Source organism: Biomphalaria glabrata, chromosome 2 (genome assembly GCF_947242115.1).
Source record: "Biomphalaria glabrata chromosome 2, xgBioGlab47.1, whole genome shotgun sequence".
NCBI lineage: Eukaryota > Metazoa > Mollusca > Gastropoda > Planorbidae > Biomphalaria > Biomphalaria glabrata.
Window position 1 is genome coordinate 21,431,669 of NC_074712.1, and position 26,618 is coordinate 21,458,286.

At 35.7% G+C, this 26,618-nt stretch overlaps 1 long non-coding RNA gene across 6 annotated transcripts; it reads right to left on the minus strand.

The window, feature by feature from the left end:
• Positions 1-674: 674 nt before the first annotated feature.
• On the minus strand, positions 675-22,005 carry LOC129924519 (uncharacterized). Of its 6 annotated transcripts, XR_008776475.1 has the most exons (6): positions 21,536-21,993; positions 17,394-17,502; positions 12,320-12,435; positions 3,427-7,555; positions 3,194-3,223; positions 675-3,135 (listed from the first exon to the last, which is right to left on the minus strand). It is a non-coding gene; the product is annotated as an uncharacterized LOC129924519 (long non-coding RNA). The 6 variants fall into 6 exon arrangements; XR_008776476.1 differs by having other exon boundaries at positions 675-2,901; positions 3,018-7,555; positions 21,536-22,005; XR_008776473.1 differs by having other exon boundaries at positions 3,194-7,555; positions 21,536-21,999.
• Between the last annotated feature and the right edge of the window lie 4,613 nt (positions 22,006-26,618).

Sequence of the window (26,618 nt, forward strand, 5' to 3'; positions counted from 1 at the left end):
TTTGTCCCAAAATTATTAATTTTTTTTTACATTTGTATTGCTAAGTTATGTAAGTTTTGTCATACTAACTACTACATTTACAAAGAGAAAAAAATCTATTTAGTATGCATATAAGTTGGGCATAATTTAAAACAACAATTAATAAGTAGGTTTTCATATTATCGTGTGAACTTCAGCGCTGCACACTGACCCTAACCCTAACCTAACACTTAACGAAAGGAACAATTATTTCTTTTTTTTTAACGGAAATGTTTTTTTTCTTGAGCATTTGAATAAGAGATTGACCCTTTACAAAACAATTAGATATTCATTATAAGAAATTACATTCACTTTCACCTATCCTTTGGGTCTGCTGGACTGCTGGGGCACCACACAAGATCTTTCAACCTTCTTTCTTCATTCTTCTCTGTCGTTTGTCTTTGATAGAATTTCATTCTGATATTCTTTCTGAAAATATTGAAACCTGCCTTTTTACCTGCCTGGGTGGACCACTTCGGGGCACCGATTTTGAGTTTGTGTTTCCACACAAACTGTCTTTGTAACCTTGTTAATTTTGTTGTTGTTTTTCAACTTTGAAGGCTAAGAATAGACACGACGATCACTCCCTTTATACACACACACACACACGCACACACACACACACAAACAAAAAAAAAGAAACAAACACAAACTCGAAACAATAATTACACTTTAATTTTTTTTATTCCTTTAGATTTTGTAGTATTTAAACTGTAGGCCCTACGGTGTACGAAGGCACTAAAAATCAAATGCTAGTCGACATCAAATTATCAGAGCATCATCTAAATTATAAAAGTAAACTTCGAATACAGCAACATATTAGTTGAAATGGTTTTGTGTTTTCATATGAGTTGAATATAAATGTTTATTATCTCCAGAACATTTTTTTCTGTCTGTTCAAGTCTATAGCTGCACAAATAAAGATCTGAGAACCAATTAAAAGTTACAACAAAGTCAGGAGCAGACGGTTACAAAATCCTAAGAAGTTAAAACCATGGTACACAATGACGATGCTTGACAAAATTTCCACGTAAAAGTAAAAACTAGAAAAGCCACAACTTGCTGTACATATTCCCATAAAGACTAGGATTACGCCTTTTAATTAGATCTTCGGACTCGAAGACAATGCTTTATTACAAAGCTTATATGGACTCACTCTGGTTTAAAGTTTGAACACGTTATTTCTCCCACACCCATTCTTGAATCAAGTTGAAACTTTGCACAATTATTCATTGCAGTAGACAATGCATGAATCAATAAAAACAGTAACCAATTAGTCAATCAATTAATGGTAATTAATTATTTTGTTTGATAACAGCAAAGGAAATTTATCCTTCCTTTATACCTAAATATGTAGGATTTGTCCCTTTAGATAATTGTACACTTAAGTTGAAACTTAAAACATTTATTGTACCCAAAAAAAAAATAAAAAAAATAAATGAATCAACCATGTTAATAAACCAATCGAATTAAAAAAACAAAAACAACAACAAAAAACTATTACATGTAGTTACGTTCGAGAAAAAATTACAATTAAAAGTAAAAACAAAAGCAAAAAAACCCCCAAAAAACAATAACAACAACATTACAGTAAGGTAAAAAAAAATAGTACAAGGAACCCATTAAAGACATTGTTACACCAGAAAATATACATAAAACAGTTTTTACACCAGAAAATATACATAAAACAGTTTTTACACCAGAAAATATACATAAAACAGTTTTTACACCAGAAAATATACATAAAACAGTTGTTTCCAAATAAACAACTAACTCCAAATATGAGATAGGCCTACTCATAGCTATGAAATCTAGAGCAAGTCACAGTGGTTCATGAATAGTATTAAATTTGTACTTTGGTATTGGACCATTTTATTTGAGTCCAAAGTGTCTTTGATCCCGAACAGATTTCTGGAAGTCGAACATCTAGGGAAAGCCGGCCAACACCGGCCGAGAGTTACGTCTGGTAGATTCTGCCCGCTATTGAAGGAAGACCCGAACGTTACATTGCAGCCCACTTGGAAGCAAAGGTTTCCAGAAAGTCTTCAATGAACAAAAAGGAAGACAGAATGAATTTTGAACTGAAAATAAAAGAAATGATGGCTGAATATAACAACCACGTGCTTCGCAGTAGGTCATAGGTCATGACTTATCCAAGTCAACGAGCTCTGATAAAGTCAGAATGAGAATTACTTCACGGAAGGGGTACTCTAAATCTGTAGGCCCTACACCTTCTCTCCTTCCTCCTTATGCCATCACAGCGTTGTTGTAAAGCCATGGCCGCTTTACATAAAATGTTTTAAATTGACTTTATTAGCCTAGGTCAATAGATGTTTATTTACTTTTGTTATTTTTCATAGTTTTATACATATATTATATATTTAGTTTTACATTAGAGACATATATTATATATTTAGTTTTACACTAGAGACATATATTATATATTTAGTTTTACATTAGAGACATATATTATATATTTAGTTTTACATTAGAGACATATATTATATATTTAGTTTTACATTAGAGACATATATTATATATTTAGTTTTACATTAGAGACATATATTATATATTTAGTTTTACATTAGAGACATATATTATATATTTAGTTTTACATTAGAGACATATATTATATATTTAGTTTTACATTAGAGACATATATTATATATTTAGTTTTACATTAGAGACATATTTACAATGGTGTCTGGTCCGTAAGAACGAGTATGTATATAGACACTACATTAGTTCTTAGGGGAACAAATGTTTCCGTCATTGAACAATTCAATTCACAACCAAAAATCTGAAATGAATTAAAGTAGAATACCTAGGTTTGACTGTAGTACAGATGTGTACCTAGGTTTGACTGTAGTACAGCTTGTGTACCTAGGTTTGACTGTAGTACAGATGTGTACCTAGGTTTGACTGTAGTACAGATGTGTACCTAGGTTTGACTGTAGTACAGATGTGTACCTAGGTTTGACTGTAGTACAGATGTGTACCTAGGTTTGACTGTAGTACAGCTTGTGTACCTAGGTTTGACTGTAGTACAGATGTGTACCTAGGTTTGACTGTAGTACAGATGTGTACCTAGGTTTGACTGTAGTACAGCTTGTGTACCTAGGTTTGACTGTAGTACAGATGTGTACCTAGGTTTGACTGTAGTACAGATGTGTACCTAGGTTTGACTGTAGTACAGCTTGTGTACCTAGGTTTGACTGTAGTACAGATGTGTACCTAGGTTTGACTGTAGTACAGATGTGTACCTAGGTTTGACTGCAGTACAGATGTGTACCTAGGTTTGACTGTAGTACAGATGTGTACCTAGGTTTGACTGTAGTACAGATGTGTACCTAAGTTTGACTGTAGTACAGATGTGTACCTAGGTTTGACTGTAGTACAGAAGTGTACCTAGGTATGACTGTAGTACAGCTTGTGTACCAAGGTTTGACTGTAGTACAGCTTGTGTACCTAGGTTTGACTGTAGTACAGATGTGTACCTAGGTATGACTGTAGTACAGCTTGTGTACCTAGGTTTGACTGTAGTACAGCTTGTGTACCTAGGTTTGACTGTAGTACAGATGTGTACCTAGGTAGGACTGTAGTACAGATGTGTACCTAGATATGACTGTAGTACAGCTTGTGTACCTAGGTTTGACTGTAGTACAGATGTGTACCTAGGTATGACTGTAGTACAGACAGTGGCGTAACTAAGGGGGGGGGGGTAATTTTAAAATCCCCCCGGGCCCCCACCTGGGGGGGGGCCCAAATGGGTGTCCGAAATTTATTTGTTAATACATAAATTAATATATTTGATTGACAAATAGTGTCAACGGGTGTTTTTTTTTCAACATTTATGGATTAAATTTATCACAAAGACTAAACCTAGATTTTTGTTGATATTTTAAAAATATTTTTTTCCCACAGAGATCAATTTTTTTTTTTTTTTAAAATGTGTGTTATATTTTAAACTTTGTTGCCACGAATAAAACTGCATTATATACAGCGAATTCCAGGTATCTTGTTACCTTTACTAATAATAGATCTAAATGGCGAGTATTATATAGCTACACTAATTAACCTTGAAGCAAAATTTACAGAATCGAGTATAACAGATCTAAAAGTTATTCTTAATAATGATAAAATTGTCCATTATTCGGGTTTGGCGTCTATAATTTCAGAATTAAACTTCACACTCGAGTTATTACCCCTTTATTCATCTTTCCTCAATCCAATGGAAACTCTCTTTTTATTTACATCTAATCCTTTAGCTTTCGCACAAAACATAAAAAAAAATAAATAATGACGTTATATCATATAATATTAACACATCCTTCCTTTTGAAGTTATTATCACACCCTTCCTTTTAAAGTTCTTAAGAGTGATATCTACTGAACCCTAGCATTTGCGGGGCCCTATACGAAACGGATCGCGCGGGGCCTAGTCTGGGTAGGGATAATCATTATGTCAAAATTTTTTTTTTTTTTTGAATTAGAAAATAGGCCTACTTTCGTCTTTGCAATAAATTTTTATCAAATAAAAGCTCGCAATGCCACTTTTTATTTATTGGCACCCCAAAATGTCAATTTCGTCTATTCTTCAGGAGATTTGAATAAATTCAAAAAAAGTTCAGGACTTTATCGTATATTTTGCCTTTTCAGGAGATTTCCTGGAGGCTCTGGAAAATCAGGAGGTCGCGAAAACCCTGTTATTTTATATACGTTATAATTGTTTAATTTAATAATGTACACTTGGAATTAGCGCGGGGCCTATGAAAGCGCGGCGCCCACTGCGACCGCATAGGCTGCAGTGGCATAAGGCCGGCCCTGTCTACTAGGAACTTTAACAATTCGTCCACTTCTTGTTGTCTTGACTGGCACAACAAGTTCTCTAGACGTTGGTCTATAATTGTCTGTTTCGTTTGTTCCAACAGTTTGCAGTTCATTGTCTTCATCGGTATCATAGTACCCAGAGATGTCTTCATCGAAACTCTTATTCTGTAGCCTATGTTTTTCCATCGTTTGTCTTTATGATGTAAGATCTGGGTGCTGAATGTTTTTTTTTTATGACCACTGCTTTCTGCCATGTTTGACCTAGACGAACTCTCCGACAGAATAATCTTTAGGTAGTCTTGCTTTTGCTTCGTATTTCACTTTGCTTTTCATCTGTCGTTCGTTGAGTAATGTCTCTGCATTTTGAGCTACCGATGGTTTCAATAGTTTGTGATCAGTTGGAATGATTCCCTGAGTCTTCTACTCGTCAGCAGTTGTGATTGTGTATACGGCAGTCCTCTTATCGGAGTATTTCTATATTACGAGATATGGATCTTTCCCACTTTTGTATGCTCTGAATCCTCTTGCTTTCGCACAAAACATAAACAACCAACAATGACGTAATACCATATAATATTAGCACAGAATCTTCTTCATGCAGTGGAAAATTAAGAATTTTTTGCCTATCTTGAATTCTGGTCAAAGCTCCTGCGCCCAATTAATATAGTTCGGAAGAAACTACAAAAGTCTGGACTGCATATACGGGAAGCTGCTAAAGAAATTAGTACCCTTTCATGCTTTCTGCAAAATGATGAGAAACTGATAAAAACCCAATCCATCGAAAAAGCAAAAGAAGGTAGTGAATACTATGGATTCCCTGTAATCAAAACAACCAGAAGAAAGAAAAGACTTGATGGAAAGTTGAGTTCTAATGTAGGACTGTCAATAGAACTGCAATTCAAACGTGTTGCAACAGATGTGATGGACAGATTTCATATGGAGATGAAGGGAAGATTCCAAAGGCTGGAAAGAAAATGGATACCTTTGGGTTTCTTCTTGAACCAAGACACCTGTTAGATGAAGACGCGCTTGTGACAAACTGTGCTACTTTTCCTGTTTGTATGATGAAATAAAATGGAAAATCGCTTTTTCAATGATGTCATTGATGCACGAGCACTTTTCATCAACAAACAGTAATACAATCACCAATAGACATATTGAGGAAACAGGATTCATATGGGAATTACGTGTGCTCAAGCTTTGCAACCTCCTCCGAATACCGCTAACTCAGGCCACTTCCATTACGTCATGTGAGAGATCATTCTCAAAGCTCAAGTTCATCAAAAGCTATCTCAGGAGCACAATGACGCAAGAAAGCTTATCATGATTTTAATGTCAGTGAAGTCACAAATACTAGAAAGTATCGATGTAGTTGATGTTATAGATTTCTTTGCTGCACGACGTGAAGCGATATCAATTTAGATTTGTCACTAGTGCATTATTTAGCTAATAAACAAAGGTATTATTCATTAAAAGAGTCTTGATGATTAATTTTTGTTTAGTTTACTGATATACTGTACCAATTTGATTTGGGGCTTATATATTTTTGCGTACATTATCTCATGTCATATGTCGAATGTCAAAATGCAAGGAGCCCCAAAGAGGTCAATCTCTCCGGGCCCCCAAATCCCTAGTTACGCCTCTGAGTACAGATGTGTACCAAGGTATGACTGTAGTACAGCTTGTGTACCTAGGTTTGACTGTAGTACAGCTTGTTTACCTAGGTTTGACTGTAGTACAGATGTGTACCTAGGTTTGACTGTAGTACAGATGTGTACCTAGGTTTGACTGTAGTACAGCTTGTTTACCTAAGTTTGACTGTAGTACAGTTTGTGGCAATTAGCTTATAGGAAATATAAAAAGAAAATTTGGATGTGCAGAATGTTAAGTTCCAAGCAGGTGAAAAGGGGATTGCGGGCCCCAGGGGCACATCGTAGAACTCGTACACTACTGATTCATCTATTAAGAGGGGCCCCCATCAAGCGCTGTGATACACTATGTCTCCCCTCGCAAACCCCTTACACAGGCTCTAAGTTACATAACAACATAATCGTAAGTTACATTATAACAGAATCGTAAGGTACATAATAACAGAATCGTAAGTTACATAACAACAGAATCGTAAGTTACATTATAACAGAATCGTAAGTTACATTATAACAGAATCGTAAGTTACATAACAACAGAATCGTAAGTTACATAACAACAGAACCGTACGTTACATAATAACAGAATCGTAAGTTACATTATAACAGAATCGTAAGTTACATAATAACGGAATCGTAAGATACATAATAACAGAATCGTAAGTTACATAATAACAGAATCGTAAGTTACATTTTAACAGAATCGTAAGTTACATTTTAACAGAATAGCGTATTCTCTTAACAATTTAATTTTTTAAAATGTTTCACGTGCAGTGAAGTTTTAATATAAGCGCAAATATTCAATGACAAATGTTCATATTTTTGGTTGTATTAGTAATAACTCAGTTCATATTTTGTTGTTGTATTAGTAATAACTCAGTTCATATTTTGTTGTTGTATTAGTAATAACTCAGTTCATATTTTGTTGTTGTATTAGTAATAACTCAGTTTACTGTCTTCTTTGAATCATGACTAGTGCTGCCATGTTAGAGAGTATCACAGTTACAGCTGACACAACTGGTGCTGATTTGGCGCCATTTTCCATGTCATCTAGAGGAGAATCTGAGGACAGACAAAAATAAATAATGACTTCGTTGAAGAAATATTAAACTTAGCTATATCACTATATGCCTAATTTGACGTCCTATAGAATCTAAGTTTTGTCTCTAACAGAAATATTTGCTCATTTCTAATGAGTCACATCCCGATCACCCAGCATCCTTAGAAACGTGACATTGATATTTTGGAGAGGATTGGATCTTGAAGAGATAGTGTTGAGAAATTACGACACACAAGAATGTAATATGACATCTTGAATCGAAAGAATGTTGCTCTAAATATTTTTAGGTGGAGAAACGTGTTGGTACTTCAATCTAGATCTGAATTATTTTCCTTTTTATTGCTATAAAAAACTATTAATAGTATTGCTTATACTTATCTAATCAATTGTAATCTTTCCAAATCTAACCCTCGTTGGAGATTTTTCTGTCGGACGCCCAGTGTTATAAATTTAGCATTGTTCTGAAATCTGTAGGAGCAAGACAATATTATTATCAAGGGGTTTCAGTTTCAGTCTGAATAGAAACAATGTCAAGGACGCCAGAACTCCTTTATACTACAAGGGAAAGAGCTCAGAAATAGGATTCTACACTGCAGAAAACTGCTAGAAACTGCTGCAAAGTGTATATAAACTTGAACAGGTTTAATCAAATACTTCACTTATCTTTCGAACACCTGATACACAAACATTCTTTCCATTTATTTATTTACCTCCATTTATAAAAAATCTCAGATACTAAAACCAAAACACACACACATACACACACAATCGTATACTTTTAAAGGGATAGCGAGAAGAAATCAGCTGCGAGGAAGTCAGCCAAAAGAGTAAATAGCTGCGAGGAAGTTCGCCAAAAGAGTAAATAGCTGCGAGGAAGTGAGCCTAAAAAGAAAATAGCTGCGAGGAAGTGAGCCTGAAGAGAAAATAGCTGCGAGGAAGTAGGCCTGAAGAGAAAATAGCTGCGAGGAAGTCAGCCTAAAGAGAAAATAGCTGCGAGGTGTCACAGTCCAGTTTTAGAACCTCTGTGACATGAAGTGACACGCAGTCACCTATTGTAACATTCCGTGCGGGCAAGCACGAGGTTATGTGAATAAGTTAAAGGACTCTGAAATAAGGGTCAAAGTTAGTTAGTGAAGAACTCCAGCAGAGAGTGGAGGTACGATTTTCTCTGTCTGTAATATGTACCTTAATGAATTTGATTTAATGTTAACTTGAGAGTTTTCTTTGGATTTATATTTTGAACATTTCATTGATGTGATTACTTATTCCACATGGCATGGACAGCCAGTATTTATTGGTGTATATTTTGTGACGGCTGAAGTCGCCAGTATTTTCTGTAATTTATCCTATATATAATAAACGTTGAGTCTGCTACCAGTGTGTTCATCAGTAATTATAAATGTTGTCATTGGAGACTTTAGTATATTAGTAATGTTGCGCACTTGCAAATCTAGTGCGTCTAATAAAGTACATCGCTAAGAGGAGTATTATAGCCGTACCAGAAGAGGTACCTACATCACACGGACGTACCCACGCCGCTACACCTACACGAAAAACCAGGTAGCGACATTTGGTGGCCAGTACAAGGCACTTAGAAACAAGTAGTAGCAGTCAACTTAGTCAAATTAACATTCTACACATTTTGCAAATAGGTCATGACACTTTATTGTTACACTTTTCTTGTGGGTCATGATGACATTTATGCTTATGATCAATAACAGATCATCTATTTTCTACTCATTGTATTTTATTGTCAACTTGTAATATGACAAATGCCAGATGTGTTTATTTTGTGTGTATATATTGTATTTCATTACTGATTGTGCACAGCAATGTAAACAATGAGATGTAAACAACAGTGAACTACTTGAACTGTTGACCTGAATCTTTTTTTTCATAACAACTCACAGATGTAAATATTGTCTAAAATTTTTTACACACCTGAATACTACAATGGAAATTTGTTTACTATTGTACTTCAATACTACACTCAGACTATTTATAGTAGTCTTATGCAAGGTCAACCTTGAACTGGATTGACATGTATCTGAAAATTTTTTTTTATTTTATTTTTCTTGATGATGGCAAAACTTAGAATAATATTTTGACACAGCACATCACAGTTGTAAATAAATATGAAATTTTTTTCTGTAATCATTTTGAGTAAATTTACTCAGTGTGTCAAATGATACACATTGATAATGTTGTGCACCTACAATTATAGTAAAACATTGGATGTGGAATAACTTGTATATTTTTTTCCTTTTTTATATTGAGTAGCATGTGATTGTTTGTACAAATTTTTTTTCAGTACAAATGTATGCATAAAGTTTGTTAACACTTGATGGAGGTACTTTTCATTACAATTAATGTGACATTTCAGTGATTTTGCTCTCAGTGAATTAAGTATATAAATGATTATACATTTTGGACTCAGTAATTTATATGATGTTATACATAATTACTAAGATTATATAAGATGATATGAGCAATTGGAAGTGAACTTACAGCACTTGATAGAATAATGGACTAAGCTCATATATATTTGTACAGTGGTATTTATGTAAAATATATTTGTCAAAGATTTTTGGTCAAAAATCTTTTTGGAGTGTGGGGCGTATGTCACAGTCCAGTTTTAGAACCTCTGTGACATGAAGTGACACGCAGTCACCTATTGTAACATTCCGTGCGGGCAAGCACGAGGTTATGTGAATAAGTTAAAGGACTCTGAAATAAGGGTCAAAGTTAGTTAGTGAAGAACTCCAGCAGAGAGTGGAGGTACGATTTTCTCTGTCTGTAATATGTACCTTAATGAATTTGATTTAATGTTAACTTGAGAGTTTTCTTTGGATTTATATTTTGAACATTTCATTGATGTGATTACTTATTCCACATGGCATGGACAGCCAGTATTTATTGGTGTATATTTTGTGACGGCTGAAGTCGCCAGTATTTTCTGTAATTTATCCTATATATAATAAACGTTAAGTCTGCTACCAGTGTGTTCATCAGTAATTATAAATGTTGTCATTGGAGACTTTAGTATATTAGTAATGTTGCGCACTTGCAAATCTAGTGCGTCTAATAAAGTACATCGCTAAGAGGAGTATTATAGCCGTACCAGAAGAGGTACCTACATCACACGGACGTACCCACGCCGCTACACCTACACGAAAAACCAGGTAGCGACACGAGGAAGTGAGCCTGAAGAGAAAATAGCTGCGAGGAAGTGAGCCTAAAGAGAAAATAGCTGCGAGGAAGTGAGCCTGAAGAGAAAATAGCTGCGAGGAAGTGAGCCTAAAGAGAAAATAGCTGCGAGGAAGTGAGCCTGAAGAGAAAATAGCTGTGAGGAAGTGAGCCTGAAGAGAAAATAGCTGCGAGGAAGTGAGCCTGAAGAGAAAATAGCTGCGAGGAAGTGAGCCTGAAGAGAAAATAGCTGCGAGGAAGTGAGCCTGAAGAGAAAATAGCTGCGAGGAAGTGAGCCTGAAGAGAAAATAGCTGCGAGGTAGTGAGCCTGAAGAGAAAATAGCTGCGAGGAAGTGAGCCTGAAGAGAAAATAGCTGCGAGGAAGTGAGCCTGAAGAGAAAATAGCTGCGAGGAAGTGAGCCTGAAGAGAAAATAGCTGCGAGGAAGTGAGCCTGAAGAGAAAATAGCTGCGAGGAAGTGAGCCTAAAGAGAAAATAGCTGCGAGGAAGTTCGCCAAAAGAGAAAATAGCTGCGAGGAAGTGAGCCTGAAGAGAAAATAGCTGCGAGGAAGTGAGCCTGAAGAGAAAATAGCTGCGAGGAAGTGAGCCTGAAGAGAAAATAGCTGCGAGGAAGTGAGCCTAAAGAGAAAATAGCTGCGAGGAAGTTCGCCAAAAGAGAAAATAGCTGCGAGGAAGTGAGCCTGAAGAGAAAATAGCTGCGAGGAAGTGAGCCTGAAGAGAAAATAGCTGCGAGGAAGTTAGCCTAAAGAGAAAATAGCTGCGAGGAAGTCAGCCTAAAGAGAAAATAGCTGCGAGGAAGTGAGCCTAAAGAGAAAATAGCTGCGAGGAAGTCAGCCTAAAGAGAAAATAGCTGCGAGGAAGTGAGCCTGAAGAGAAAATAGCTGCGAGGAAGTGAGCCTGAAGAGAAAATAGCTGCGAGGAAGTGAGCCTGAAGAGAAAATAGCTGCGAGGAAGTAAGCCTAAAGAGAAAATAGCTGCGAGGAAGTGAGCCTGAAGAGAAAATAGCTGCGAGGAAGTCAGCCTGAAGAGAAAATAGCTGCGAGAAAGTCAGCCTAAAGAGAAAATAGCTGCGAGTAAGTCCGCCTAAAGAGAAAATAGCTGCGAGGAAGTGAGCCTGAAGAGAAAATAGCTGCGAGGAAGTCAGCCTAAAGAGAAAATAGCTGCGAGGAAGTGAGCCTAAAGAGAAAATAGCTGCGAGTAAGTCCGCCTAAAGAGAAAATAGCTGCGAGGAAGTGAGCCTGAAGAGAAAATAGCTGCGAGGAAGTCAGCCTAAAGAGAAAATAGCTGCGAGGAAGTGAGCCTGAAGAGAAAATAGCTGCGAGGAAGTGAGCCTGAAGAGAAAATAGCTGCGAGGAAGTGAGCCTGAAGAGAAAATAGCTGCGAGGAAGTGAGCCTGAAGAGAAAATAGCTGCGAGAAAGTCAGCCTAAAGAGAAAATAGCTGCGAGGAAGCCAGCATGAAGAGAAAATAGCTGCGAGGAAGCCAGCATGAAGAGAAAATAGCTGCGAGGAAGCCAGCCTAAAGAGTAAATTGCTTATCAGTAACTGCGTATTGAGCTTACAGTGGAGGACATTAGTCCGTGCAATGTAAACTTCCTTGTCTCTCATGGCTGTATCATCGTCATTGTCGTCACAGCTAGCTGCCTTAAGACATTGTATCAACAGTAACACATCATGCCTGCAATGAAAGGTCTACAGGTTAGATTGAGTATCGATATGTATTTACAAGGAAACACCAACTTCTTTTGTGTTATGTTCGACTATCAATAAAGGTGTGAAAAACAAATAGATTTTCGCTGTTCACTATATGACATCTTATCCCCGAGCACCTTCTAGCATCTTATTCTCAAGAACTCTGTAGACAGAGTTTTAAGAATGAAAACAAATTTATATTGTGTGGTTTAGTGTTAAAAACCGTTTGGCTATCTAACAAGGGGCTCGAATCCCGCTCGAGCTGAGTTCTGTTAGTTGACCGCCTAAAGGCAGCACGGAATCCTTCTCCCAGTCCAAGTCCCAGATACCCACTTCACTCATAGGTCCACAATAGAGATGGGCCATAGAGCACCGAGCAGGAAAGTCGCCAATAGACCAACAAAATTCTCCCCCCCCCCATATTTAAAAAAAATATTTATTTAATACAATTTTGGTATCCAAATGTACATTCTGAATGTACGGAAAAAGTGTTTCGTATAACAGAAAAAAATGTCTGTAACGCCTTTGTCTCAGTAAGAATAGCTATTTTAAAAAAAATGTGAAAAAAACGTTTTAATTAAGAAAGGACAGGTTCGAGACAATAAGCATGTCAGATTAAGTCTTATAAAAACGTATCACTTACAAATGAGCTTTTTTAAAAAAATATTATTTTTCGAGGAACATATGTACGAAATTTCCTGCGAATCCGTACGACAGTTGATGAGATCTCTTGATCAGTGAATGGTATTTTTGCGTATATAAATCTAACGATAATGTCTCGATACCTAAGATTTAGAATGAGTGCAGTGTTTTACATAGCTACGCAAACCCAGTTGCGATCTGAATATTTGTCCACATCTCGCGCGGACAAAGTTGTTGTCCTACGGCGGTCTATTTAAGCCTCACAAAAGAAGATCGCCTGCGGTCGTCTACCATGTGGGAGAAGTGTCCGACCCAGCACAGCTGTAGAATGGTACTAAGTGCTGATGTAGAGTAGATGAGGATCAAATATAAACCTTTTTTTTTTCTCTAGAGTGTAGACCATTGGAGATTTTCAAACGTGCTATACAAGCTATAACAAGATCAGCTTTATGGTGTATCCGGTGTACAAAGTCAAGGAAGTGTTGTTAAGCTAGGCGTTTTTTTTGGTTAAAAGCCACATTTTAGCACTGCTGAATCATTTGTTTAAAGCCACTTTTAGCACTGCAGAATTATTTGTTAACAAAGTCACATTTTAGCACTGCAGAATTATTTGTTAACACAGTCACATTTTAGCACTGCAGAATTATTTGTTAACAAAGTCACATTTTAGCACTGCAGAATTATTTGTTAACAAAGCCACATTTTAGCACTGCAGAATCATTTGTTTACAAAGCCACATTTTAGCACTGCAGAATCATTTGTTTACAAAGCCACATTTTAGCACTGCAGAATTATTTGTTAACAAAGCCACATTTTAGCACTGCAGAATCATTTGTTTACAAAGCCACATTTTAGCACTGCAGAATCATTTGTTTACAAAGCCACATTTTAGCACTGCAGAATTATTTGTTAACAAAGCCACATTTTAGCACTGCAGAATTATTTGTTAACAAAGCCACATTTTAGCACTGCAGAATTATTTGCTAACAAAGCCACATTTTAGCACTGCAGAATCATTTGTTAACAAAGCCACATTTTAGCACTGCAGAATTATTTGTTAACAAAGCCACATTTTAGCACTGCAGAATTATTTGTTTACAAAGTCACATTTTAGCACTGCAGAATTATTTGTTAACAAAGCCACATTTTAGCACTGCTGAATCATTTGTTAACAAAGGCACATTTTAGCACTGCAGAATTATTTGTTAACAAAGCCACATTTTAGCACTGCAGAATCATTTGTTAACAAAGTCACATTTTAGCACTGCAGAATTATTTGTTTAAAGCCACATTTTAGCACTGCAGAATTATTTGTTAACAAAGCCACATTTTAGCACTGCAGAATTATTTGTTTACAAAGTCACATTTTAGCACTGCAGAATCATTTGTTAACAAAGCCACATTTTGGCACTGCAGAATTATTTGTTAACAAAGCCACATTTTAGCACTGCAGAATCATTTGTTAACAAAGCCACATTTTAGCACTGCAGAATTATTTGTTAACAAAGCCACATTTTAGCACTGCAGAATTATTTGTTAACAAAGCCACATTTTAGCACTGCAGAATTATTTGTAAACAAAGCCACATTTTTGCACTGCAGAATTATTTGTTTACAAAGTCAGATTTTAGCACTGCAGAATCATTTGTTAACAAAGCCACATTTTAGCACTGCAGAATTATTTGTTAACAAAGCCACATTTTAGCACTGCAGAATTATTTGTTAACAAAGCCACATTTTAGCACTGCAGAATTATTTGTTAACAAAGCCACATTTTAGCACTGAAGAATTATTTGTTTACAAAGTCACATTTTAGCACTGCAGAATCATTTGTTAACAAAGCCACATTTTAGCACTGCAGAATTATTTGTTTACAAAGTCACATTTTAGCACTGCAGATATATTTGTTTACAAAGTCACATTTTAGCACTGCAGAATTATTTGTAAACAAAGCCACATTTTTGCACAGCAGAATTATTTGTTTACAAAAGTCAGATTTTAGCACTGCAGAATCATTTGTTAACAAAGCCACATTTTAGCACTGCAGAATTATTTGTTTACAAAGTCACATTTTAGCACTGCAGAATTATTTGTTTACAAAGTCACATTTTAGCACTGCAGAATCATTTGTTTACAAAGCCACATTTTAGCACTGCAGAATCATTTGTTTACAAAGCCACATTTTAGCACTGCAGATATATTTGTTTACAAAGTCACATTTTAGCACTGCAGAATTATTTGTAAACAAAGCCACATTTTTGCACTGTAGAATTATTTGTTAACAAAGCCACATTTTAGCACTGCAGAATTATTTGTTTACAAAGTCACATTTTAAGCACTGCAGAATTATTTATTTACAAAGTCACATTTTAGCACTGCAGAATCATTTGTTAACAAAACCACATTTTAGCACTGCAGAATTATTTGTTTACAAAGTCACATTTTAGCACTGCAGAATTATTTGTTTACAAAGTCACATTTTAGCACTGCAGAATTATTTGTTTAAAGCCACATTTTAGCACTGCAGAATTATTTGTTTACAAAGTCACATTTTAAGCACTGCAGAATTATTTATTTACAAAGTCACATTTTAGCACTGCAGAATCATTTGTTAACAAAACCACATTTTAGCACTGCAGAATTATTTGTTTACAAAGTCACATTTTAGCACTGCAGAATTATTTGTTTACAAAGTCACATTTTAGCACTGCAGAATTATTTGTTAACAAAGACACATTTTAGCACTGCAGAATTATTTGTTTACAAAGTCACATTTTAGCACTGCAGAATCATTTGTTAATAAAGCCACATTTTGGCACTGCAGAATTATTTGTTAACAAAGCCACATTTTAGCACTGCAGAATTATTTGTTAACAAAGTCACATTTTAGCACTGCAGAATTATTTGTTAACAAAGCCACATTTTAGCACTGCAGAATCATTTGTTAACAAAGCCACATTTTAGCACTGCAGAATCATTTGTTAACAAAGCCACATTTTAGCACTGCAGAATCATTTGTTAACAAAGCCACATTTTAGCACTGCAGAATTATTCGTTAAGAAAGCCACATTTTAGCACTGCAGAATTATTTGTTTACAAAGTCACATTTTAGCACTGCAGAATCATTTGTTAACAAAGCCACATTTTAGCACTGCAGAATTATTTGTTTACAAAGTCACATTTTAGCACTGCAGAATTATTTGTTTACATAGTCCCTTTTTAGCACTGCAGAATTATTTGTTAACAAAGCCACATTTTAGCACCGCAGAATCATTTGTTAACAAAGCCACATTTTAGCACTGCAGAATTATTTGTTAAAAGCCACATTTTAGCACTGCAGAATTATTTGTTTAAAGCCACATTTTAGCACTGCAGAATCATTTGTTAAAAGCCACATTTTAGCACTGCAGAATCATTTGTTAACAAAGTCACATTTTAGCACTGCAGAATTATTTGTTAAAAGCCACATTTTAGCACTGCAGAATTATTTGTTTACAAAGCCACATTTTAGCACTGCAGAATCATTTGTTAACAAAGTCACATTTTAGCACTGCTGAATCATTTGTTTAAAGCCACATTTTAGCACTGCAGAATCATTTGTTAACAAAGTCACATTTTAGCACTGCAGAATTATTTGTTTACAAAGCCACATTTTAGCACTGCAGAATCATTTGTTAACAAAGTCACATTTTAGCACTGCTGAATCATTTGTTTAAAGCCACATTTTAGCACTGCAGAATCATTTGTTAACAAAGTCACATTTTAGCACTGCAGAATTATTTGTTTACAAAGCAACATTTTAGCACTGCTGAATTATTTGTTTAAAGCCACATTTTAGCACTGCTGAATTATTAGTTTAAAGCCACATTTTAGCACTTCTGAATCATTTGTTTAAAGCCACATTTTAGCACTGCAGAATTATTTGTTTAAAGCCACATTTTAGCACTGCTGAATCATTTGTTTAAAGCCACATTTTAGCACAGCAGAATCATTTGTTAAAACGTCTTCTGTTTGCTATTTTTATATTTATTTCGCATTTTTGAAGTTCAATGTAGCGTCCTTGACATTCTTAAGTTTCTCCTTCAAATCTCCGAGTAAGTTTAAAAAGTGACTCAAACTTCTGGTTTGGAACTTTGTTCAATGCTACATAACACAAGCGATATTGAGCTAAACTAACTCTGATAGTCCAGCCGTTCAAGCTTGTCTTACCTCATGGGGAGGTATAGGGTTAGGTAAGTAAGTCAGTCAGTCAGTAAGGTTTTCTTTGGGTAGCTGCCTCCTCTGTACACTCCCATCCACTTACCTTTTTTTATCCGAGTTTGCGAAATCATTTTTACACATATGGACTGCGTCAGAGCAGGTCAGTTCAGGCTCGGGTGTTGCACACTGGACTACAGAGCTGTTGACACAAACTGACATGGAGAGAACAAAAGTACATTCAGCAGTACATTAGTTGTGGCAGTAGAAAAGTAGTGGAAGGTCAAGGCCTTTGACGTGTGCAACCGAGACCAATCGTCATAGCAGGCCTCAACCCTGACCTTGGGCGTGGCGTCAGGGGAGACCAGCAGCTCGTTACCACGTCGTACAGACCTGTGACGTCACAGCGAACTAATGGTCTAAACTGCCCACAGCTTGTGATGGTGCAAGTCAGTGATCATGTTTTCTATAACCATTGGTCTCGCTGCCAAACAAAAATAAATGGAAATGGTACCTTAAAGATAAATAAATAACCAAAAGCTACTTTTTTATTACTCTTTGGTAGTCTATTACGTTAACCTAACACTTTTACAATTCCAGCTGTTTAAATTCGACTTATTTATTTCTCTATTTTACCGGCACAGAAAGAAAGCTAGTCAGACTACAGAAGGTATTCACAAACGACAGGTCCTATGATATGCTCTTGGGATTTCGAGCTGTCACAGTGGTCGCGAGTTCGAACACTGCCGCTTCCATCCCCCAGCCCCGCCCACTAGAAGCTTGGACGTTATTGTGCTGCCCCATGATGTGTGAACATACAAATGGAAAAGAAGACGAGACATCAAACTATTCTGACTTCGGAACATTGTTCAGCGAGCCAATGCTAATCAAAAAGTGGTGAAACATTTGGTGAATGATGGCACAGAGACTTAAGATGAATCACGTGACAATACTTCCAATGTGATGAGAGCGGGTATTGAAAAAAGAATTGATTGCTTTATGATCCTCAACAAGACATCAATGCTGTCCAGGTTTATATCACAGAATCTGACTTCAACAAGACATCAATGCTGTCCAGGTTTATATCACAGAATCTGACTTCAACAAGACATCAATGCTGTCCAGGTTTATCTCACAGAATCTGACTTCAACAAGACATCAATGCTGTCCAGGTTTATCTCACAGAATCTGACTTCAAAAAGACATCAATGCTGTCCAGGTTTATCTCACAGAATCTGACTTCAACAAGACATCAATGCTGTCCAGGTTTATATCACAGAATCTGACTTCAACAAGACATCAATGCTGTCCAGGTTTATCTCACAGAATGTGACTTCAACAAAACATCAATGCTGTAGAGGTTTATATCACAGAATCTGACTTCAAAAAAACATCAATGCTGTCCAGGTTTATATCACAGAATCTGACTTCAACAAGACATCAATGCTGTCCAGGTTTATCTCACAGAATCTGACTTCAACAAAACATCAATGCTGTCCAGGTTTATATCACAGAATCTGACTTCAACAAAACATCAATGCTGTCCAGGTTTATATCACAGAATCTGACCTCAAAAAGACATCAATGCTTTCAAGGTTTATCTCACAGAATCTGACTTCAAAAAGACATCAATGCTGTCCAGGTTTATATCACAGAATCTGACCTCAAAAAGACATCAATGCTTTCAAGGTTTATCTCACAGATTCTGACTTCAAAAAGACATCAATGCTGTCCAGGTTTATCTCACAGAATCTGACTTCAAAAAGACATCAATGCTGTCCAGGTTTATCTCACAGAATCTGACTTCAACAAAACATCAGTGCTGTCAAGGTTTATCTCACAGAATTTGACTTCAACAAAACATCAGTGCTGTCCAGGTTTATCTCACAGAATCTGACTTCAAAAAGACATCAATGCTGTCCAGGTTTATATCACAGAATCTGACTTCAACAAAACATCAGTGCTGTCCAGGTTTATCTCACAGAATCTGACTTCAACAAAACATCAGTGCTGTCCAGGTTTATCTCACAGAATCTGACTTCAAAAAGACATCAATGCTGTCCAGGTTTATCTCACAGAATCTGACTTCAACAAAACATCAGTGCTGTCTAGGTTTATCTCACAGAATCTGACTTCAACAAAACATCAGTGCTGTCCAGGTTTATCTCACAGAATCTGACTTCAACAAAACATCAGTGCTGTCCAGGTTTATCTCACAGAATCTGACTTCAACAAAACATCAGTGCTGTCTAGGTTTATCTCACAGAATCTGACTTCAACAAAACATCAGTGCTGTCTAGGTTTATCTCACAGATTCTTACCTTTTCGAGCATTACTTTTGTTTGGGCAATTGGCTATGTAGGGACAGACAGAACCTTGAAAGAGTTATGCACAAAAATTCAAAAAACGTGACTGATATGTGTGAGCTAGTCTAGAGATAAAACGGGACATAAATGAAGCACCTTTCGATGACTCTTTTGTAGTCTATTAAGTGGGACATCATTCTTAAATTCCAACTATTAAACAGACTACACATTCTTCATGGGTTAAACAAATATTAAAGGAACAGGTTGGGTTAAAAAAATATTAAAGGAAAAGGTTGGGTTAACGAAATATGAAAGGAAAAGGTTGGGTTAAAGAAACTGGAAAAGAAGTGGATTGTGACGCGCTGAAAACGCAAAAGTCTTTGGTTTTACTTTTAACCCTAACACTATCCCAATACGCTATGATCATATCACTTGTCGGGACCAGTAGGAAGGGGGTGGAGAGAGAAAGAGGGGGTATCTGGGTGATCGCTTTTTTAAATAAATTCAATTCATATATATATATATATATGAGGTGAACGATCTGAATTCGAACTCGAGGGTTTAAGCCTCCTCAGCCTCCTGACGTCAGTACATTAACCACTGTGCCAGGGATGGGCTTATAAAATAGAAAATTCTAAGAGTTATCTATTTTTAGCTTCAAACTTTAAAGCGGTGACATACAAAGTATAAAGGGGGATTAATTTAACGTATACCATCACACCAGTCAAGTGTAGTTTCTTTCCCTTGTTCGAAACCAAACAAAAATTAATTCCTAATAGTTAATTATTTAACTGGTTTAATATTTTTTTTTATTGATTCTTATGTTGTCAGGTAAAAGAAATAATTGTGCCGAATTTCAGCTTGATAGGAGATTGTGTGTGGAAGAAATGTACAAACTTGTTACCACGCATAGGTCCCACATACAGAGTGAGTTGATATACGCTTTGTAAAAAAAACAAGATCTTACAATACATATGGCAATTCTTTTTAATCTTCATATTTCCTGTTGTTCATTTTGCATTTTTAAACGTGTAGATAAAGGTCATTTATTTAAAAAAAAATTCTATTGTGGATAATTTATATTTCGCTCCAAAGAAGTTATTCTAAAGAGAACCAAGCTATTTCTAGTCTAGTCAAAGGTATGAAATAACGTAGATATTTCCTACTTTGCCTGAAAACCCTAAGTATTGTTATAGAATGTTCTGAGATTTATTCTTTGCTAAGCCATGGCGTTTCTTTATTGTACAGTATTCTATCTTCTATTATTTCTCTAGATAGAACACAATTCTATTGTTAACCAATACAAAAAATAGATTGAAGGTCAAACATAAAGGCAATGTCCTCGAGCCGGAAGATAAAGAAAAAGTGCAGCATTTAATTTAGTTACTAAGACCCAACTGTAACCTACATATTTTGTCTCCTTTATCACTCATAACGCTGTTCTTAGATGAGGATTTAAGTTTTAGAGAGCTCAGATATTCAACGTGAGTAGCAGTTTGTTAGGTTTGACAGACATCTATAAGATAATTAAACTCACCCTTAACGCAACATAATTTTAACTCTTCTAAATGGTAATTGTTCCTTCAGGGAACAGTACCAGAAAAAAAGAAGAAGAGGTGGACAGAGAAAGCGATGGGAAGTCAACAAAAAAAAAAGAATGGATGGCCTTGTCTTTGAAAGGGATTCTATCAAAGGCAAGAGACAGGCAGGAATTGAGAAAGACGGTCAACGGATCTAGTGTGGTGCCCCAACTGTCCAAAAGACTAAGGAATAGGTGAAGACGTTTTTACACTTAAAAAAAAGTTTCATAAGAAATCGACTTAAGGAGGGTCGGTGAATTTTCGATTCGGTCATCCAGTTAGATCTACTTTCTATTGTTAATTCGTTTGGATATCATGTAACGTAACCCTAACCATGTCAAACACAAACTCAATCAACTTACCTAAAAGTACAATCACTACCAGAAATTGAAGAGACATTTCTGCCATAAGTTTGATGTTACGTAACAACTTACAACAAAAGAAGGCAATGAACACAAACTTATATTCCCTAAAAATAGACTATCTCTAGCTCTTTCTACACAGAGAAGTCCACGGGGGTGCCAGCTTATTGATAAAGTGCCACAATTAACAGTTATTACACAGTGACTCTCGTCCGTCAGGCTTTTAGGTATTAGCTCCAAAGTACAGCTGCTTATAATCTCATGTAGAATTATGATTGTATTCCGTACAGTGTTTATAAACCATACACTTAAACACTCAAACAGCTTTCTGTAGAAACAAATCACAAAAAAAAATAATTTATACTTTGTTGAAAAAACAAATAGAAATTTTGAGAATCGCAGTCAAAAGTTCGGTCTCCATTGGTACTGAAGCGTGAAGGACCTGGTCTGGTTATTTAATATTGGAAATGTTATCTCGGGGTTAACGGCCGTGATAAAAAAAATATCACATGTAGAGCCCTCACTCTCCTTCAGTCCCGTTTGAAAATTGCCAAGTGCATATTTATATAGAATTTTTTTTTCCAAAAGATTTTAGTTCCCCGTACCTGTACTTTCTACAGCACTTTTTAGTATTGACTTAAGAGAAATGTTTATTTAGATACGATTGAAACATGTAGTGGTAGAAATGATTATGTCTCGCTTGTGACATTCTGTCGTACTTAGAACTGGTTTTCCCCTTTACAAAGACAGTAACTGTAACGCAGGCACTCCACATGAATTACTTTAATAAGCGAAGAAAATTTTCAGGGGCACATAATCTCTACTGTTCTTTTATGTTCATACTTTTAACATATTGTTTTATATGGCAGTAAAATGTGTACATAAACAAAGACCTAAAATATGTACCTTAACAAAGACCTAAAACGTGTTCATAAACAAAGACCTAAAATGTGTACCTGAACAAAAACCTAAAATGTGTACATTGGTAAAGATCTAAAATGTGTACCTTAACAAAGACATAAGATATGTACACAAGCAAAGACTTAAAATGTGTACTTTCACAAAGACCTAAAACGTGTACATAAACAAGGACCTAAAACGTTTAGGCCTACCTAAACAAAGACCTAAAACGTGTACCTAAACAAAAACTTAAAACGTGTCTAAACAAAGACTTAAAACGTGTACCTAAACAAAGACCTAAAACGTGTACATAAACAAAGACCTAAAACGTTTAGGCCTACCTAAACAAAGACCTAAAACGTGTACCTAAACAAAGACCTAAAACGTGTACCTAAACAAAGACCTAAAACGTGTACATAAACAAGGACCTAAAACGTTTAGGCCTACCTAAACAAAGACCTAAAACGTGTACCTAAACAAAGACCTAAAACGTGTACCTAAACAAAGACCTAAAACGTGTACATAAACAAGGACCTAAAATATGTACCTTAACAAAGACCTAAAACGTGTTCATAAACAAAGACCTAAAATGTGTACCTGAACAAAGACCTAAAATGTGTACATTGGTAAAGATCTAAAATGTGTATCTTAACAAAGACATAAGATATGTACACAAGCAAAGACTTAAAATGTGTACTTTCACAAAGACCTAAAACGTGTACATAAACAAGGACCTAAAACGTTTAGGCCTACCTAAACAAAGACCTAAAACGTGTACCTAAACAAAGACTTAAAACGTGTCTAAACAAAGACTTAAAGCGTGTACCTAAACAAAGACCTAAAACGTGTACATAAACAAAGACCTAAAACGTTTAGGCCTACCTAAACAAAGACCTAAAACGTGTACCTAAACAAAGACCTAAAACGTGTACCTAAACAAAGACCTAAAACGTGTACCTAAACAAAGACCTAAAACGTGTACATAAACAAGGACCTAAAACGTTTAGGCCTACCTAAACAAAGACCTAAAACGTGTACCTAAACAAAGACTTAAAACGTGTACCTAAACAAAGACCTAAAACGTGTACCTAAACAAAGACCTAAAAAGTGTACCTAAACAAAGACCTAAAACGTGTACCTATACAAAGACCTAAAACGTTTAGGCCTAACTAAACAAAGACCTATAACGTGTACCTAAACAAAGACTTAAAACGTGTACCTAAACCAAGACTTAAAACGTGCACCTAAACAAAGACTTAAAACGTGTACCTAAACAAAGACTTAAAACGTGTACCTAAACAAAGACCTAAAACGTGCACCTAAACAAAGACTTAAAACGTCTACCTAAACAAAGACCTAAAACGTGCACCTAAACAAAGACCTAAAACGTGTAACTAAACAAAGAGTTAAAATGTGCACCTAAACAAAGACTTAAAACGTGTACCTAAACAAAGACTTAAAACGTGTACCTAAACAAAGATCTAAAACGTGTAGGCCTAACTAAACAAAGACCTAAAACGTGTACCTAAACAAATACCTAAAACGTGTACATAAACAAGGACCTAAAACGTTTAGGCCTACCTAAACAAAGACCTAAAACGTGTACCTAAACAAAGACTTAAAACGTGTACCTAAACAAAGACCTAAAACGTGTACCTAAACAAAGACCTAAAAAGTGTACCTAAACAAAGACCTAAAACGTGTACCTATACAAAGACCTAAAACGTTTAGGCCTAACTAAACAAAGACCTATAACGTGTACCTAAACAAAGACTTAAAACGTGTACCTAAACCAAGACTTAAAACGTGCACCTAAACAAAGACTTAAAACGTGTACCTAAACAAAGACCTAAAACGTGTACCTAAACAAAGACTTAAAACGTGTACCTAAACAAAGACCTAAAACGTGCACCTAAACAAAGACTTAAAACGTCTACCTAAACAAAGACCTAAAATGTGCACCTAAACAAAGACTTAAAACGTGTACCTAAACAAAGACTTAAAACGTGTACCTAAACAAAGATCTAAAACGTGTAGGCCTAACTAAACAAAGACTTAAAACGTGTACCTAAACAAAGACTTAAAACGTGTACCTAAACAAAGACCTAAAACATGTACCTAAACAAAGACCTAAAATGTGTACCTAAACAAAGACCTAAAACGTGTACCTAAACAAAGACTTAAAACGTGTACCTAAACAAAGACTTAAAACGTGTACCTAAACAAAGACTTAAAACGTGTACCTAAACAAAGACTTAAAACGTGTACCTAAACAAAGACTTAAAACGTGTACCTAAACAAAGACCTAAAACGTGTACCTAAACAAAGACCTAAAACGTGTACCTAAACAAAGACTTAAAACGTGTACCTAAACAAAGACCGAAAATGTGTACTAAAACAAAAACCTAAAATGTGTACTTAAACAAGACCTAAAACATTTAGGCCTACCTAAACAAAGACCTAAAACATGTACCTAAACAAAGACCGAAATGTGTACCTAAACAAAGACCTAAAACTCCTTGTGAAGAACGGTATGTTTGATTTAGGGATCCTTATAGCGTCTCTTATTCTATCCACTCTAATGGATACCTGACAGTAGTTAAGGTAAAGTAAAGCCGATCACTCGTTGTGCTGGCCTTATGACACCCTCGTAAACCGTGGGCCAAAGAAACAAGGTCTGAAAGGAGTACTGTACTTTACTTAGATAAGAACCCAGGGGGGAATGTTTGGTTTGTAAGTTTCAGAAAATAAACATTACTAGGTTCTAGTGCAGGACCTCCTGCAGGACGGCGGCAGACAAAGTTTGAAGCAGGAACCTCCATGTAATTAAATTTGTAATAAATCCAATCTATTTGTAATAGATAGGATCCTATCACTTGTCTGGACCAGTTGGAAAATGGGAAGGTGGAACTATCTGTGCAAATAATACTGTGATCGCTTTTGAAATGAAAAAAAAAAAAAGTTGTACTACTTGTATTAAAACTCAAGGCTGAAGCCTCCTCAAGGGCACTAATTCAACTTATACCACCACATGTCAAGTACAATTACTTTACCCTGTTCGATACTAAACAAAACAATGAATAACAATAAGTTTATAAACTTATTGGTCATTTTTTTTTAAAATTTGATTCTTGTTTTGTCAGGCACAAGAAATAATTTTGCACAATTTCAGATTGATCCGAGATTGGGAAAAAAAGGGGGGAGGGGGGGGAAATAACGTGTTCACATTTTTTACACAAAAGACGGACTGAGTGAGTTGATTCAAGCTTTGTAAAACAATGTTAAAGTTTATATTTCAATAAAACATAAACAGTCAACAATCTATTTGTATCAGGGCCGAATTTATGTATGTGGATGTCCCGAGGAAACATTTTTGTGGAGCCCATATTTATCTCTCTCTTTCCTCCTTCGAGCACATTGATTCTTTCCTGGATCAGGAACACGACTGTAAAGTCCAACCCTCGCTTTAAAAGGCCGGCCGCATACGTGGCATGGGTTGACAATGTCCATCACACTTCCCGAAGACTGCACTGGCATGGAATATAAGTATATAACTATTCCAGAATTGGAACTAATGCTGATTTAAATGACGTTTAAAAAAAAAGTATTTACAGATATAAATACATGTAATGTACATTTTTAGTTTTGTAAAGTAGAAAGAAACATTTCGGGAACAGAAAATAATTTTAAAAAGTAATAAAAATTTGTATAGGAATTTAGTTTGACAAATAACACAAGTTTATATATAAATAAATGTTTAAAAAAATACAATTGCTTTATATCGAATAGATACTATCGTTTGTACATATCCTATGAACCTTTTAAATATATATGTTTGTTATAGAGAACGAATTTCATTAAGTTTCATATTTTAATTATAAAAGACACCAGTCTTCTTTTACCGGAGGTAGAAAGCAACTGTTGAGCCCGTTTTGTGTGTGTTTTTTTTTTTACAATGCTATAAAAATAATGATGTCACATTTTATTAACGATTGAGATATAAACGTGAAAGACGAACGGACGGACGAAATATCACACGAAATTAAAAGCAGCTTTTCCCTTTTTGGGGGCTGCTAAAAAAAATAAACACGTCAAATTGGATTTTGTTGAGAACTAACTAGGTCAAGAGAACAAAGGGTTTTCCCGAATCTCTTAATTTAGATCTCATCCTTGAATGGTCTTC